This window comes from Salmo salar, chromosome 18, assembly GCF_965601325.2.
Source record: "Salmo salar chromosome 18, fSalSal1, whole genome shotgun sequence".
In the NCBI taxonomy this organism is placed as follows: domain Eukaryota; kingdom Metazoa; phylum Chordata; class Actinopteri; order Salmoniformes; family Salmonidae; genus Salmo; species Salmo salar.
The window spans coordinates 82,103,199-82,118,057 of NC_138308.1; the positions used below are offsets into that span (position 1 = coordinate 82,103,199).

Below are 14,859 nucleotides of genomic sequence, written 5' to 3' on the forward strand. Positions count from 1 at the left end.
AAAATCACACAAAAATAATCAATGGAAATCCAATTTATCAACCCATGGAGGTCTGGATTTGGAGTCACACTCAAAATTAAAGTGGAAAACCACACTACAAGCTGATCCAACTTTGATGTAATGTCCTTAAAACAAGTCAAAATGAGGCTCAGTAGTGTGTGTGGCCTCCACGTGCCTGTATGACCTCCCTACAACGCCTGGGCATGCTCCTGATGAGGTGGCGGATGGTCTCCTGAGGGATCTCCTCCCAGACCTGGACTAAAGCATCCGCCAACTCTTGGACAGTCTGTGGTGCAACGTGGCGTTGGTGGATGGAGCGAGACATGATGTCCCAGATGTGCTCAATTGGATTCAGGTCTGGGGAACGGGATGGCCAGTCCATAGGATCAATGCCTTTCCTCTTGTAGGAACTGCTGACACACTCCAGCCACATGAGGTCTAGCATTGTCTTGCATTAGGAGGAACCCAGGGCCAACTGAACCAGCATATGGTCTCACAAGGGGTCTGAGGATCTCATCTCGGTACCTAATGGCAGTCAGGCTACCTCTGGCGAGCACATGGAGGGCTGTGCGGCCCCCCAAAGAAATGCCACCCACCCCACCCCACACCATGACTGACCCAACGCCAAACCGGTCATGCTGGAGGATGTTGCAGGCAGCAGAACGTTCTCCACGGCGTCTCCAGACTCTGTCACGTCTGTCACGTGCTCAGTGTGAACCTGCTTTCATCTGTGAAGAGCACAGGGCGCCAGTGGCGAATTTGCCAATCTTGGTGTTCTCTGGCAAATGCCAAACGTCCTGCACGGTGTTGGGCTGTAAGCACAACCCCCACCTGTGGACGTCGGGCCCTCATACCACCCTCATGGAGTCTGTTTCTGACCGTTTGATCAGACACATACACATTTGTGGCCTGCTGGAGGTCATTTTGCAGGGCTCTGGCAGTGCTTCTCCTGCTTCTCCTTGCACAAAGGCGGAGGTAGCGGACCTGCTGCTGGGTTGTTGCCCTCCTACGGCCTTCTCCACGTCTCCTGATGTACTGGCCTGTCTCCTGGTAGCGCCTCCATGCTCTGGACACTACGCTGACAGACACAGCAAACCTTCTTGCCACAGCTCGCATTGATGTGCCATCCTGGATGAGCTGCACTACCTGAGCCACTTGTGTGGGTTGTAGACTCCGTCTCATGCTACCACTAGAGTGAAAGCACCGCCAGCATTCAAAAGTGACCAAAACATCAGCCAGGAAGCATAGGAACTGAGAAGTGGTCTGTGGTCCCCACCTGCAGAACCACTCCTTTATTGGGGGTGTCTTGCTAATTGCCTATAATTTCCACCTGTTGTCTATTCCATTTGCACAACAGCATGTGAAATTTATTGTCAATCAGTGTTGCTTCCTAAGTGGACAGTTTGATTTCACAGAAGTGTGATTGACTTGGAGTTACATTGTGTTGTTTAAGTGTTCCCTTTATTTTTTTGAGCACTGTATGTATATATATATATATATAACTAAATGATATAGTCCGTCGAGCCAGATTCATATACAGTGGTGTAAAGTACTTAAGTAAAAATACTTTAAAGTAATTCTTAAGTCGTTTTTTGGGGTATCTGTACTTAACTAATCATATTTTGGACTACTTTTACTTCACTACATTTCTAAAGAGAATAATGTACTTTTTACTCCATACATTATCCCTGACACCCATAAGAAGTCGTTACATTTTGAATGCTTAGCAGGACAGGAAAATCGTGCAATTCACGCACTTATCAAGAGAACATCCCGGGTCATCCCTACTGCCTCTTATCTGGCAGACTCACTAAACACAAATGATTTGTTTGTAAATTGTGGCTGAGTGGTGAACCGTGCCCCTGGCTCTCCGTAAATTTAAAAATAAGATAATCGTGTTGTTTGGTTTGCTTAATATAACACATTTTAAATGATTTACACTTTTACTTTTGATACTCAAGTACATTTAAAACCAAAAACGTTTAGATTTTACTACTGGAGTAACTTTTACTTGAGTCATTTTCTTTTAAAGCATCTTTACTTTTACTCAAGTATAAAAATTGGATACTTTTTCCACCACTGGTATCTATACTTTTACTCAAGTATGAAAATTGGGTTCTTTTTCCACCACTGTTAATATATATTGATGATGTATATGGTCCTTCGAGAAGGATGCTTATCTATATACAAAAATATGGTCCTTTGAGCCAGATTTATATTTTCCTAACAAAACGGTCGAGATATACAGTAATAAAACCACAGGCCTTTGCTTTCAAATCAAATCCAAGTTTATTTGTCACGTGTGCCGAATACAACAGGTGTAGACCTTACAGTGAACTGCTTACTTACAGGCTCTTAACCAATAGTGCAAAAAAGGTATTAGGTGAACAATAGGTAAGTAAAGAAATAAAACAACAGTAAAAAGACAGGCTATATACAGTAGCGAGGCTATAAAAGTAGCGAGGCTACATACAGACACCGGTTAGTCAGGCTGGTTGAGGTAGTATGTACATGTAGATATGGTTAAAGTGACTAAGCATATATGATGAACAGAGAGTAGCAAAAGCGTAAAAGAGGGGTTGGCGGGACACAATGCAAATAGTTTAGGTAGCCATTTCATTGCCTGTTCAGGAGTCTTATGGCTTGCGGGTAAAAACTGTGTAGAAGCCTTTTTGTCCTAGACTTGGCACTCCGGTACGGCTTGCCATGCGGTAGTAGAGAGAACAGTCTATGACTGGGGTGGCTGGACTCTTTGACAATTTTTAGGGCCTTCCTCTGACACCACCTGGTGTAGAGGTCCTGGATGGCAGGCAGCTTAGCCCCAGTGATGTACTGGGCCGTACGCACTACCCTCTGTAGCTATATATGCAATCAGGCCACCGCCTCCCATTTTACCTGTGGTTTCAATGCGACTGTTCTCATGTTGTATGTTGAAACACATAAATCAAAACTTTAGATTAACAGTCTAAGGCTCAAAGCAATTGAGCCACAGACATGGAGTTGGTAAAAAGCTGACCTTTGACCCCTGGCTGTCTGCGATCTCATTCTATCTGGAGTTTAGATACATGGTGAAGCTATTCAGCAACTGATGATCACAGGCCACTGACACCCATTTTACTAGGATGTAAAATATCATACTCCTCCTCTTTTACATTCAACAACTCACCAATCACGTTTAAAAAAAGAGTACACGTCATCAAATTTACACTCCAGGAAAGTGTTCTTACATCACAGAGCTCAACAATTAGAAAACACTCGTCCCTGGGTGGGCTTGAACCACCAACCTTTAGATTAACAGTCTAACGCGCTAACCAATTGCGCCACAGAGACTAAACTGCTAGTACATGGACCCACGTGGAACAAGGACCACGTTCATTTCATGGAAATCACTCCGCCGTTACGTGGTTGCAAAAATGCTATTATCTTATCCAGAAAGAGACATATTCAGCTTCCATTCATAATTGTGCGGCTAAACAGAGGGGTAATATCCAGATCTGAACAGACGTATATACTACGTGGTTTATCTCAAAGACAGATGTTTTCTAAATGTTGTTCATGTCCCTCCCAATCCGTCTCCCGTTGAAGTAAAAGGACAATAAAATGTACACCTCCCCGTCGGGGAATTGAACCCCGGTCTCCCGCGTGACAGGCGGGGATACTGACCACTATACTAACGAGGACTGAGTGTGTGCTGGTATTCTACCTCTGCAGGTCACTTTCAGTTAAAGCAACAGCATCCCCTTCTTTGTCAATATAAGTCCACATTTAGACACGCATACACAGACACACAGCAGACGACCACGGTTGTTTGAATATTCGAATATCCAAACGGACCTCAGTATTTCATTACTTGTGTGCCTGTTCATTTTTGTTGACCTTTTTTGCGGGGGTGGGCCTATTTTAATACTGAAAACGTTTTTTCTAAATTAAATGATCATTGAGACATTATTACATACAGGGATACACCGTGACAATTGAAATGCTTTATTTAATAAAACAACTGTTGAATTTACATTTGATGACGGTATATCGAGCTGGCGCATTTAGTCCTTCAGTCAACTCTTGACAACCATCCCTAACAAACACGGTCAACTCTGACAACTATCCCAAACAAACACGGTCAACTCTGACAACCATCCCTAACAAACACGATACCAACATTTTCCTATAAACAAGTCCTGCGCACACTTTAAACAACGAGACAAAATACATTCATTAGAATTTTCTCAAAGTTATACAAGGTGATATACAGTGATTTATCATAATGGGGGTTGCTGAAAATGAAAAGAAGTTCTAGCAGTAACAAGAGTGGATAATAGATTCTGAATTTATTGTTCCTCAAAGCAGATTAATATAGACATACATACACATATCCAGAACCAGTCAAAAGTTGGGACACACCTACTCATTCAAGGTTTTTTTTTTCTAGATTTTTTACTATTTTCTACATTGTAGAATAAAAGTGAAGACATCAAAACTATAAAATAACACATGGTATCTTGTAGTAACTAAAAAAGTGTTAAAGAAATAAAAATATATTTTATATTCTTCAAAGTAGCCACCCTTTGTCTTGATGACAGCTTTGCACACTCTTGGCATTCTCTCCACCAGCTGCAAGTGGAATGCTTTTCAACAGTCTTGAAGGAGTTCCCACAAATGCTGAGCACTTGTTGGCTGCTTTTCCTTCACTCTGCGGTCCAACTCATCCCAAACTCTCTCAATCAGGTGATTGTGGAGGCCAGGTCATTTGATGCAGCACTCCATCACTCTCCTTCTTGGTCAAATAGCCCTTACACAGCCTGGAGGTGTGTTGGGTCATTGTCCTGTTGAAAAACAAATGATAGTCCCACTAAGCGCAAACCAGGTGGGATGGCGTATCGCTGCAGAATACTGTGGTAGCAATGCTGGTTAAGTGTGCCTTGAATTCTAAATAAAATCACCAACAGTGTCACCAGCAAAGCATCCCCACACCATCACACCTCCTCCTTGCTTCACGGTGGGAATCACACACGCGGAGATCATGCGTTCACCTACTCCGCGTCTCACAAAGACAGAGCGGTTGGAACCAAAAATCTCAAATTTGGAGTCAGACCAAAGGACAGATTTCCAACAATCTAATGGCCATTGCTCGTGTTTCTTGGCCCAAGCAAGTCTCTTCATATTATTGGTGTCCTTTAGTAATGTTTTTGTTTTACAGCAATTCGACCATGAAGGCCTGATTCACGTAGTCTCTTCTGAACAGTTGATGTTGAGATGTGTCTGTTACTTGAACTCTGTGAAGCATTTATTTGGGCTGCAATTTCTGAGGCTGGTAACTCGCAAGAACTTTTTCTCCGCAGCAGAGCTAACTCTGGGTCTTCCTTTCCTGTGGCGGTCCTCATGAGAGCCAGTTTCATCATAGCGCTTGATGGTTTTTGCGACTGCGCTTGAAGAAACTTTCAAAGTTGTTGAAATTTTCCAGATTGACTGACCTTCGCTTCTTAAAGTAATGATGTACCGCCGTTAAATATATATATATATATATATATATATATATATATATATATATATATACTGATCAAAAAAATAAAGGGAACACTTAAACAACACATCCTCGATCTGAATGAAAGAAATAATCTTATTAAATACTTTTTTCTTTACATAGTTGAATGTGCTGACAACAAAATCACACAAAAATAATCAATGGAAATCCAATTTATCAACCCATGGAGGTCTGGATTTGGAGTCACACTCAAAATTAAAGTGGAAAACCACACTACAAGCTGATCCAACTTTGATGTAATGTCCTTAAAACAAGTCAAAATGAGGCTCAGTAGTGTGTGTGGCCTCCACGTGCCTGTATGACCTCCCTACAACGCCTGGGCATGCTCCTGATGAGGTGGCGGATGGTCTCCTGAGGGATCTCCTCCCAGACCTGGACTAAAGCATCCGCCAACTCTTGGACAGTCTGTGGTGCAACGTGGCGTTGGTGGATGGAGCGAGACATGATGTCCCAGATGTGCTCAATTGGATTCAGGTCTGGGGAACGGGCGGGCCAGTCCATAGGATCAATGCCTTTCCTCTTGTAGGAACTGCTGACACACTCCAGCCACATGAGGTCTAGCATTGTCTTGCATTAGGAGGAACCCAGGGCCAACTGAAACAGCATATGGTCTCACAAGGGGTCTGAGGATCTCATCTCGGTACCTAATGGCAGTCAGGCTACCTCTGGCGAGCACATGGAGGGCTGTGCGGCCCCCCAAAGAAATGCCACCCACCCCACCCCACACCATGACTGACCCAACGCCAAACCGGTCATGCTGGAGGATGTTGCAGGCAGCAGAACGTTCTCCACTGCGTCTCCAGACTCTGTCACGTCTGTCACGTGCTCAGTGTGAACCTGCTTTCATCTGTGAAGAGCACAGGGCGCCAGTGGCGAATTTGCCAATCTTGGTGTTCTCTGGCAAATGCCAAACGTCCTGCACGGTGTTGGGCTGTAAGCACAACCCCCACCTGTGGACATCGGGCCCTCATACCACCCTCATGGAGTCTGTTTCTGACCGTTTGATCAGACACATGCACATTTGTGGCCTGCTGGAGGTCATTTTGCAGGGCTCTGGCAGTGCTTCTCCTGCTTCTCCTTGCACAAAGGCGGAGGTAGCGGACCTGCTGCTGGGTTGTTGCCCTCCTACGGCCTTCTCCACGTCTCCTGATGTACTGGCCTGTCTCCTGGTAGCGCCTCCATGCTCTGGACACTACGCTGACAGACACAGCAAACCTTCTTGCCACAGCTCGCATTGATGTGCCATCCTGGATGAGCTGCACTACCTGAGCCACTTGTGTGGGTTGTAGACTCCGTCTCATGCTACCACTAGAGTGAAAGCACCGCCAGCATTCAAAAGTGACCAAAACATCAGCCAGGAAGCATAGGAACTGAGAAGTGGTCTGTGGTCCCCACCTGCAGAACCACTCCTTTATTGGGGGTGTCTTGCTAATTGCCTATAATTTCCACCTGTTGTCTATTCCATTTGCACAACAGCATGTGAAATTTATTGTCAATCAGTGTTGCTTCCTAAGTGGACAGTTTGATTTCACAGAAGTGTGATTGACTTGGAGTTACATTGTGTTGTTTAAGTGTTCCCTTTATTTTTTTGAGCACTGTATGTATATATATATATATATAACTAAATGATATAGTCCGTCGAGCCAGATTCATATACAGTGGTGTAAAGTACTTAAGTAAAAATACTTTAAAGTAATTCTTAAGTCGTTTTTTGGGGTATCTGTACTTAACTAATCATATTTTGGACTACTTTTACTTCACTACATTTCTAAAGAGAATAATGTACTTTTTACTCCATACATTTTCCCTGACACCCATAAGAAGTCGTTACATTTTGAATGCTTAGCAGGACAGGAAAATCGTGCAATTCACACACTTATCAAGAGAACATCCCGGGTCATCCCTACTGCCTCTTATCTGGCAGACTCACTAAACACAAATGATTTGTTTGTAAATTGTGGCTGAGTGGTGAACCGTGCCCCTGGCTCTCCGTAAATTAAAAAATAAGATAATCGTGTTGTTTGGTTTGCTTAATATAACACATTTTAAATGATTTACACTTTTACTTTTGATACTCAAGTACATTTAAAACCAAAAACGTTTAGATTTTACTACTGGAGTAACTTTTACTTGAGTCATTTTCTTTTAAAGCATCTTTACTTTTACTCAAGTATGAAAATTGGATACTTTTTCCACCACTGGTATCTATACTTTTACTCAAGTATGACAATTGGGTTCTTTTTCCACCACTGTTAATATATATTGATGATGTATATGGTCCTTCGAGAAGGATGCTTATCTATATACAAAAATATGGTCCTTTGAGCCAGATTTATATTTTCCTAACAAAACGGTCGAGATATACAGTAATAAAACCACAGGCCTTTGCTTTCAAATCAAATCCAAGTTTATTTGTCACGTGTGCCGAATACAACAGGTGTAGACCTTACAGTGAACTGCTTACTTACAGGCTCTTAACCAATAGTGCAAAAAAGGTATTAGGTGAACAATAGGTAAGTAAAGAAATAAAACAACAGTAAAAAGACAGGCTATATACAGTAGCGAGGCTATAAAAGTAGCGAGGCTACATACAGACACCGGTTAGTCAGGCTGGTTGAGGTAGTATGTACATGTAGATATGGTTAAAGTGACTAAGCATATATGATGAACAGAGAGTAGCAAAAGCGTAAAAGAGGGGTTGGCGGGACACAATGCAAATAGTTTGGGTAGCCATTTCATTGCCTGATCAGGAGTCTTATGGCTTGCGGGTAAAAACTGTGTAGAAGCCTTTTTGTCCTAGACTTGGCACTCCGGTACGGCTTGCCATGCGGTAGTAGAGAGAACAGTCTATGACTGGGGTGGCTGGACTCTTTGACAATTTTTAGGGCCTTCCTCTGACACCACCTGGTGTAGAGGTCCTGGATGTCAGGAAGCTTAGCCCCAGTGATGTACTGGGCCGTACGCACTACCCTCTGTAGCTATATATGCAATCAGGCCACCGCCTCCCATTCTACCTGTGGTTTCAATGCGACTGTTCTCATGTTGTATGTTGAAACACATAAATCAAAACTTTAGATTAACAGTCTAAGGCTCAAAGCAATTGAGCCACAGACATGGAGTTGGTAAAAAGCTGACCTTTGACCCCTGGCTGTCTGCGATCTCATTCTATCTGGAGTTTAGATACATGGTGAAGCTATTCAGCAACTGATGATCACAGGCCACTGACACCCATGTTACTAGGATGTAAAATATCATACTCCTCCTCTTTTACATTCAACAACTCACCAATCACGTTTAAAAAAAGAGTACACGTCATCAAATTTACACTCCAGGAAAGTGTTCTTACATCACAGAGCTCAACAATTAGAAAACACGCGTCCCTGGGTGGGCTTGAACCACCAACCTTTAGATTAACAGTCTAACGCGCTAACCAATTGCGCCACAGAAACTAAACTGCTAGAGCATGGACCCACGTGGAACAAGGACCACGTTCATTTCATGGAAATCACTCCGCCGTTACGTGGTTGCAAAAATGCTATTATCTTATCCAGAAAGAGACATATTCAGCTTCCATTCATAATTGTGCGGCTAAACAGAGGGGTAATATCCAGATCTGAACAGACGTATATACTACGTGGTTTATCTCAAAGACAGATGTTTTCTAAATGTTGTTCATGTCCCTCCCAATCCGTCTCTCGGTGAAGTAAAAGGACAATAAAATGTTCACCTCCCCGTCGGGGAATTGAACCCCGGTCTCCCGCGTGACAGGCGGGGATACTGACCACTATACTAACGAGGACTGAGTGTGTGCTGGAATTCTACCTCTGCAGGTCACTTTCAGTTAAAGCAACAGCATCCCCTTCTTTGTCAATATAAGTCCACATTTAGACACGCATACACACACACACACAGCAGACTACCACGGTTGTTTGAATATTCAAATATCCAAACGGACCTCAGTATTTCATTACTTGTGTGCCTGTTCATTTTTGTTGACCTTTTTTTGCGGGGGTGGGCCTATTTTAACACTGAAAACGTTTTTTCTAAATTAAATGATCATTGAGACATTATTACATACAGGGATACACCGTGACAATTGAAATGTTTTATTTAATAAAACAACAGTTGAACTGTTGAATTTACATTTGATGACGGTATATCGAGCTGGCGCATTTAGTCCTTCAGTCAACTCTTGACAACCATCCCTAACAAACACGGTCAACTCTGACAACTATCCCAAACAAACACGGTCAACTCTGACAACCATCCCTAACAAACACGATACCAACATTTTCCTATAAACAAGTCCTGCGCACACTTTAAACAACGAGACAAAATACATTCATTAGAATTTTCTCAAAGTTATACAAGGTGATATACAGTGATTTATCATAATGGGGGTTGCTGAAAATGAAAAGAAGTTCTAGCAGTAACAAGAGTGGATAATAGATTCTGAATTTATTGTTCCTCAAAGCAGATTAATATAGACATACATACACATATCCAGAACCAGTCAAAAGTTGGGACACACCTACTCATTCAAGGTTTTTTTTTTCTAGATTTTTTACTATTTTCTACATTGTAGAATAAAAGTGAAGACATCAAAACTATAAAATAACACATGGTATCTTGTAGTAACTAAAAAAGTGTTAAAGAAATAAAAATATATTTTATATTCTTCAAAGTAGCCACCCTTTGTCTTGATGACAGCTTTGCACACTCTTGGCATTCTCTCCACCAGCTGCAAGTGGAATGCTTTTCAACAGTCTTGAAGGAGTTCCCACAAATGCTGAGCACTTGTTGGCTGCTTTTCCTTCACTCTGCGGTCCAACTCATCCCAAACTCTCTCAATCAGGTGATTGTGGAGGCCAGGTCATTTGATGCAGCACTCCATCACTCTCCTTCTTGGTCAAATAGCCCTTACACAGCCTGGAGGTGTGTTGGGTCATTGTCCTGTTGAAAAACAAATGATAGTCCCACTAAGCGCAAACCAGGTGGGATGGCGTATCGCTGCAGAATACTGTGGTAGCAATGCTGGTTAAGTGTGCCTTGAATTCTAAATAAAATCACCAACAGTGTCACCAGCAAAGCATCCCCACACCATCACACCTCCTCCTTGCTTCACGGTGGGAATCACACACGCGGAGATCATGCGTTCACCTACTCCGCGTCTCACAAAGACAGAGCGGTTGGAACCAAAAATCTCAAATTTGGAGTCAGACCAAAGGACAGATTTCCAACAATCTAATGGCCATTGCTCGTGTTTCTTGGCCCAAGCAAGTCTCTTCATATTATTGGTGTCCTTTAGTAATGTTTTTGTTTTACAGCAATTCGACCATGAAGGCCTGATTCACGTAGTCTCTTCTGAACAGTTGATGTTGAGATGTGTCTGTTACTTGAACTCTGTGAAGCATTTATTTGGGCTGCAATTTCTGAGGCTGGTAACTCGATTGAACTTTTTCTCCGCAGCAGAGCTAACTCTGGGTCTTCCTTTCCTGTGGCGGTCCTCATGAGAGCCAGTTTCATCATAGCGCTTGATGGTTTTTGCGACTGCGCTTGAAGAAACTTTCAAAGTTGTTGAAATTTTCCAGATTGACTGACCTTCGCTTCTTAAAGTAATGATGTACCGCCGTTAAATATATATATATATATATATATATATACTGATCAAAAAAATAAAGGGAACACTTAAACAACACATCCTCGATCTGAATGAAAGAAATAATCTTATTAAATACTTTTTTCTTTACATAGTTGAATGTGCTGACAACAAAATCACACACAAATAATCAATGGAAATCCAATTTATCAACCCATGGAGGTCTGGATTTGGAGTCACACTCAAAATTAAAGTGGAAAACCACACTACAAGCTGATCCAACTTTGATGTAATGTCCTTAAAACAAGTCAAAATGAGGCTCAGTAGTGTGTGTGGCCTCCACGTGCCTGTATGACCTCCCTACAACGCCTGGGCATGCTCCTGATGAGGTGGCGGATGGTCTCCTGAGGGATCTCCTCCCAGACCTGGACTAAAGCATCCGCCAACTCTTGGACAGTCTGTGGTGCAACGTGGCGTTGGTGGATGGAGCGAGACATGATGTCCCAGATGTGCTCAATTGGATTCAGGTCTGGGGAACGGGCGGGCCAGTCCATAGGATCAATGCCTTTCCTCTTGTAGGAACTGCTGACACACTCCAGCCACATGAGGTCTAGCATTGTCTTGCATTAGGAGGAACCCAGGGCCAACTGAACCAGCATATGGTCTCACAAGGGGTCTGAGGATCTCATCTCGGTACCTAATGGCAGTCAGGCTACCTCTGGCGAGCACATGGAGGGCTGTGCGGCCCCCCAAAGAAATGCCACCCACCCCACCCCACACCATGACTGACCCAACGCCAAACCGGTCATGCTGGAGGATGTTGCAGGCAGCAGAACGTTCTCCACGGCGTCTCCAGACTCTGTCACGTCTGTCACGTGCTCAGTGTGAACCTGCTTTCATCTGTGAAGAGCACAGGGCGCCAGTGGCGAATTTGCCAATCTTGGTGTTCTCTGGCAAATGCCAAACGTCCTGCACGGTGTTGGGCTGTAAGCACAACCCCCACCTGTGGACGTCGGGCCCTCATACCACCCTCATGGAGTCTGTTTCTGACCGTTTGATCAGACACATGCACATTTGTGGCCTGCTGGAGGTCATTTTGCAGGGCTCTGGCAGTGCTTCTCCTGCTTCTCCTTGCACAAAGGCGGAGGTAGCGGACCTGCTGCTGGGTTGTTGCCCTCCTACGGCCTTCTCCACGTCTCCTGATGTACTGGCCTGTCTCCTGGTAGCGCCTCCATGCTCTGGACACTACGCTGACAGACACAGCAAACCTTCTTGCCACAGCTCGCATTGATGTGCCATCCTGGATGAGCTGCACTACCTGAGCCACTTGTGTGGGTTGTAGACTCCGTCTCATGCTACCACTAGAGTGAAAGCACCGCCAGCATTCAAAAGTGACCAAAACATCAGCAAGGAAGCATAGGAACTGAGAAGTGGTCTGTGGTCCCCACCTGCAGAACCACTCCTTTATTGGGGATGTCTTGCTAATTGCCTATAATTTCCACCTGTTGTCTATTCCATTTGCACAACAGCATGTGAAATTTATTGTCAATCAGTGTTGCTTCCTAAGTGGACAGTTTGATTTCACAGAAGTGTGATTGACTTGGAGTTACATTGTGTTGTTTAAGTGTTCCCTTTATTTTTTTGAGCACTGTATGTATATATATATATATATAACTAAATGATATAGTCCGTCGAGCCAGATTCATATACAGTGGTGTAAAGTACTTAAGTAAAAATACTTTAAAGTAATTCTTAAGTCGTTTTTTGGGGTATCTGTACTTAACTAATCATATTTTGGACTACTTTTACTTCACTACATTTCTAAAGAGAATAATGTACTTTTTACTCCATACATTTTCCCTGACACCCATAAGAAGTCGTTACATTTTGAATGCTTAGCAGGACAGGAAAATCGTGCAATTCACGCACTTATCAAGAGAACATCCCGGGTCATCCCTACTGCCTCTTATCTGGCAGACTCACTAAACACAAATGATTTGTTTGTAAATTGTGGCTGAGTGGTGAACCGTGCCCCTGGCTCTCCGTAAATTAAAAAATAAGATAATCGTGTTGTTTGGTTTGCTTAATATAACACATTTTAAATGATTTACACTTTTACTTTTGATACTCAAGTACATTTAAAACCAAAAACGTTTAGATTTTACTACTGGAGTAACTTTTACTTGAGTCATTTTCTTTTAAAGCATCTTTACTTTTACTCAAGTATGACAATTGGGTTCTTTTTCCACCACTGTTAATATATATTGATGATGTATATGGTCCTTCGAGAAGGATGCTTATCTCTATACAAAAATATGGTCCTTTGAGCCAGATTTATATTTTCCTAACAAAACGGTCGAGATATACAGTAATAAAACCACAGGCCTTTGCTTTCAAATCAAATCCAAGTTTATTTGTCACGTGTGCCGAATACAACAGGTGTAGACCTTACAGTGAACTGCTTACTTACAGGCTCTTAACCAATAGTGCAAAAAAGGTATTAGGTGAACAATAGGTAAGTAAAGAAATAAAACAACAGTAAAAAGACAGGCTATATACAGTAGCGAGGCTATAAAAGTAGCGAGGCTACATACAGACACCGGTTAGTCAGGCTGGTTGAGGTAGTATGTACATGTAGATATGGTTAAAGTGACTAAGCATATATGATGAACAGAGAGTAGCAAAAGCGTAAAAGAGGGGTTGGCGGGACACAATGCAAATAGTTTGGGTAGCCATTTCATTGCCTGTTCAGGAGTCTTATGGCTTGCGGGTAAAAACTGTGTAGAAGCCTTTTTGTCCTAGACTTGGCACTCCGGTACGGCTTGCCATGCGGTAGTAGAGAGAACAGTCTATGACTGGGGTGGCTGGACTCTTTGACAATTTTTAGGGCCTTCCTCTGACACCACCTGGTGTAGAGGTCCTGGATGGCAGGCAGCTTAGCCCCAGTGATGTACTGGGCCGTACGCACTACCCTCTGTAGCTATATATGCAATCAGGCCACCGCCTCCCATTTTACCTGTGGTTTCAATGCGACTGTTCTCATGTTGTATGTTGAAACACATAAATCAAAACTTTAGATTAACAGTCTAAGGCTCAAAGCAATTGAGCCACAGACATGGAGTTGGTAAAAAGCTGACCTTTGACCCCTGGCTGTCTGCGATCTCATTCTATCGGGAGTTTAGATACATGGTGAAGCTATTCAGCAACTGATGATCACAGGCCACTGACACCCATTTTACTAGGATGTAAAATATCATACTCCTCCTCTTTTACATTCAACAACTCACCAATCACGTTTAAAAAAAGAGTACACGTCATCAAATTTACACTCCAGGAAAGTGTTCTTACATCACAGAGCTCAACAATTAGAAAACACTCGTCCCTGGGTGGGCTTGAACCACCAACCTTTAGATTAACAGTCTAACGCGCTAACCAATTGCGCCACAGAGACTAAACTGGTAGGACATGGACCCACGTGGAACAAGGACCACGTTCATTTCATGGAAATCACTCCGCCGTTACGTGGTTGCAAAAATGCTATTATCTTATCCAGAAAGAGACATATTCAGCTTCCATTCATAATTGTGCGGCTAAACAGAGGGGTAATATCCAGATCTGAACAGACGTATATACTACGTGGTTTATCTCAAAGACAGATGTTTTCTAAATGTTGTTCATGTCCCTCCCAATTCGTCTCCCGTTGAAGTAAAAGGACAAT

The 14,859-nt window shown here is 43.0% G+C and overlaps 5 non-coding genes across 5 annotated transcripts; all 5 read right to left on the reverse strand.

The window, feature by feature from the left end:
• Nucleotides 1-3,256: 3,256 nt before the first annotated feature.
• trnan-guu (transfer RNA asparagine (anticodon GUU)) lies at nt 3,257-3,330 on the reverse strand. Its single transcript has one exon. It is a non-coding gene; the product is annotated as a tRNA-Asn (tRNA).
• Nucleotides 3,331-3,608: 278 nt separating this feature from the next.
• trnad-guc (transfer RNA aspartic acid (anticodon GUC)) lies at nt 3,609-3,680 on the reverse strand. Its single transcript has one exon. It is a non-coding gene; the product is annotated as a tRNA-Asp (tRNA).
• Nucleotides 3,681-8,917: 5,237 nt separating this feature from the next.
• On the reverse strand, nt 8,918-8,991 carry trnan-guu (transfer RNA asparagine (anticodon GUU)). Its single transcript has one exon. It is a non-coding gene; the product is annotated as a tRNA-Asn (tRNA).
• A 278-nt stretch (nt 8,992-9,269) lies between these two features.
• Nucleotides 9,270-9,341, reverse strand: trnad-guc (transfer RNA aspartic acid (anticodon GUC)). The gene has a single exon. It is a non-coding gene; the product is annotated as a tRNA-Asp (tRNA).
• Nucleotides 9,342-14,518: 5,177 nt separating this feature from the next.
• On the reverse strand, nt 14,519-14,592 carry trnan-guu (transfer RNA asparagine (anticodon GUU)). The gene has a single exon. It is a non-coding gene; the product is annotated as a tRNA-Asn (tRNA).
• Between the last annotated feature and the right edge of the window lie 267 nt (nt 14,593-14,859).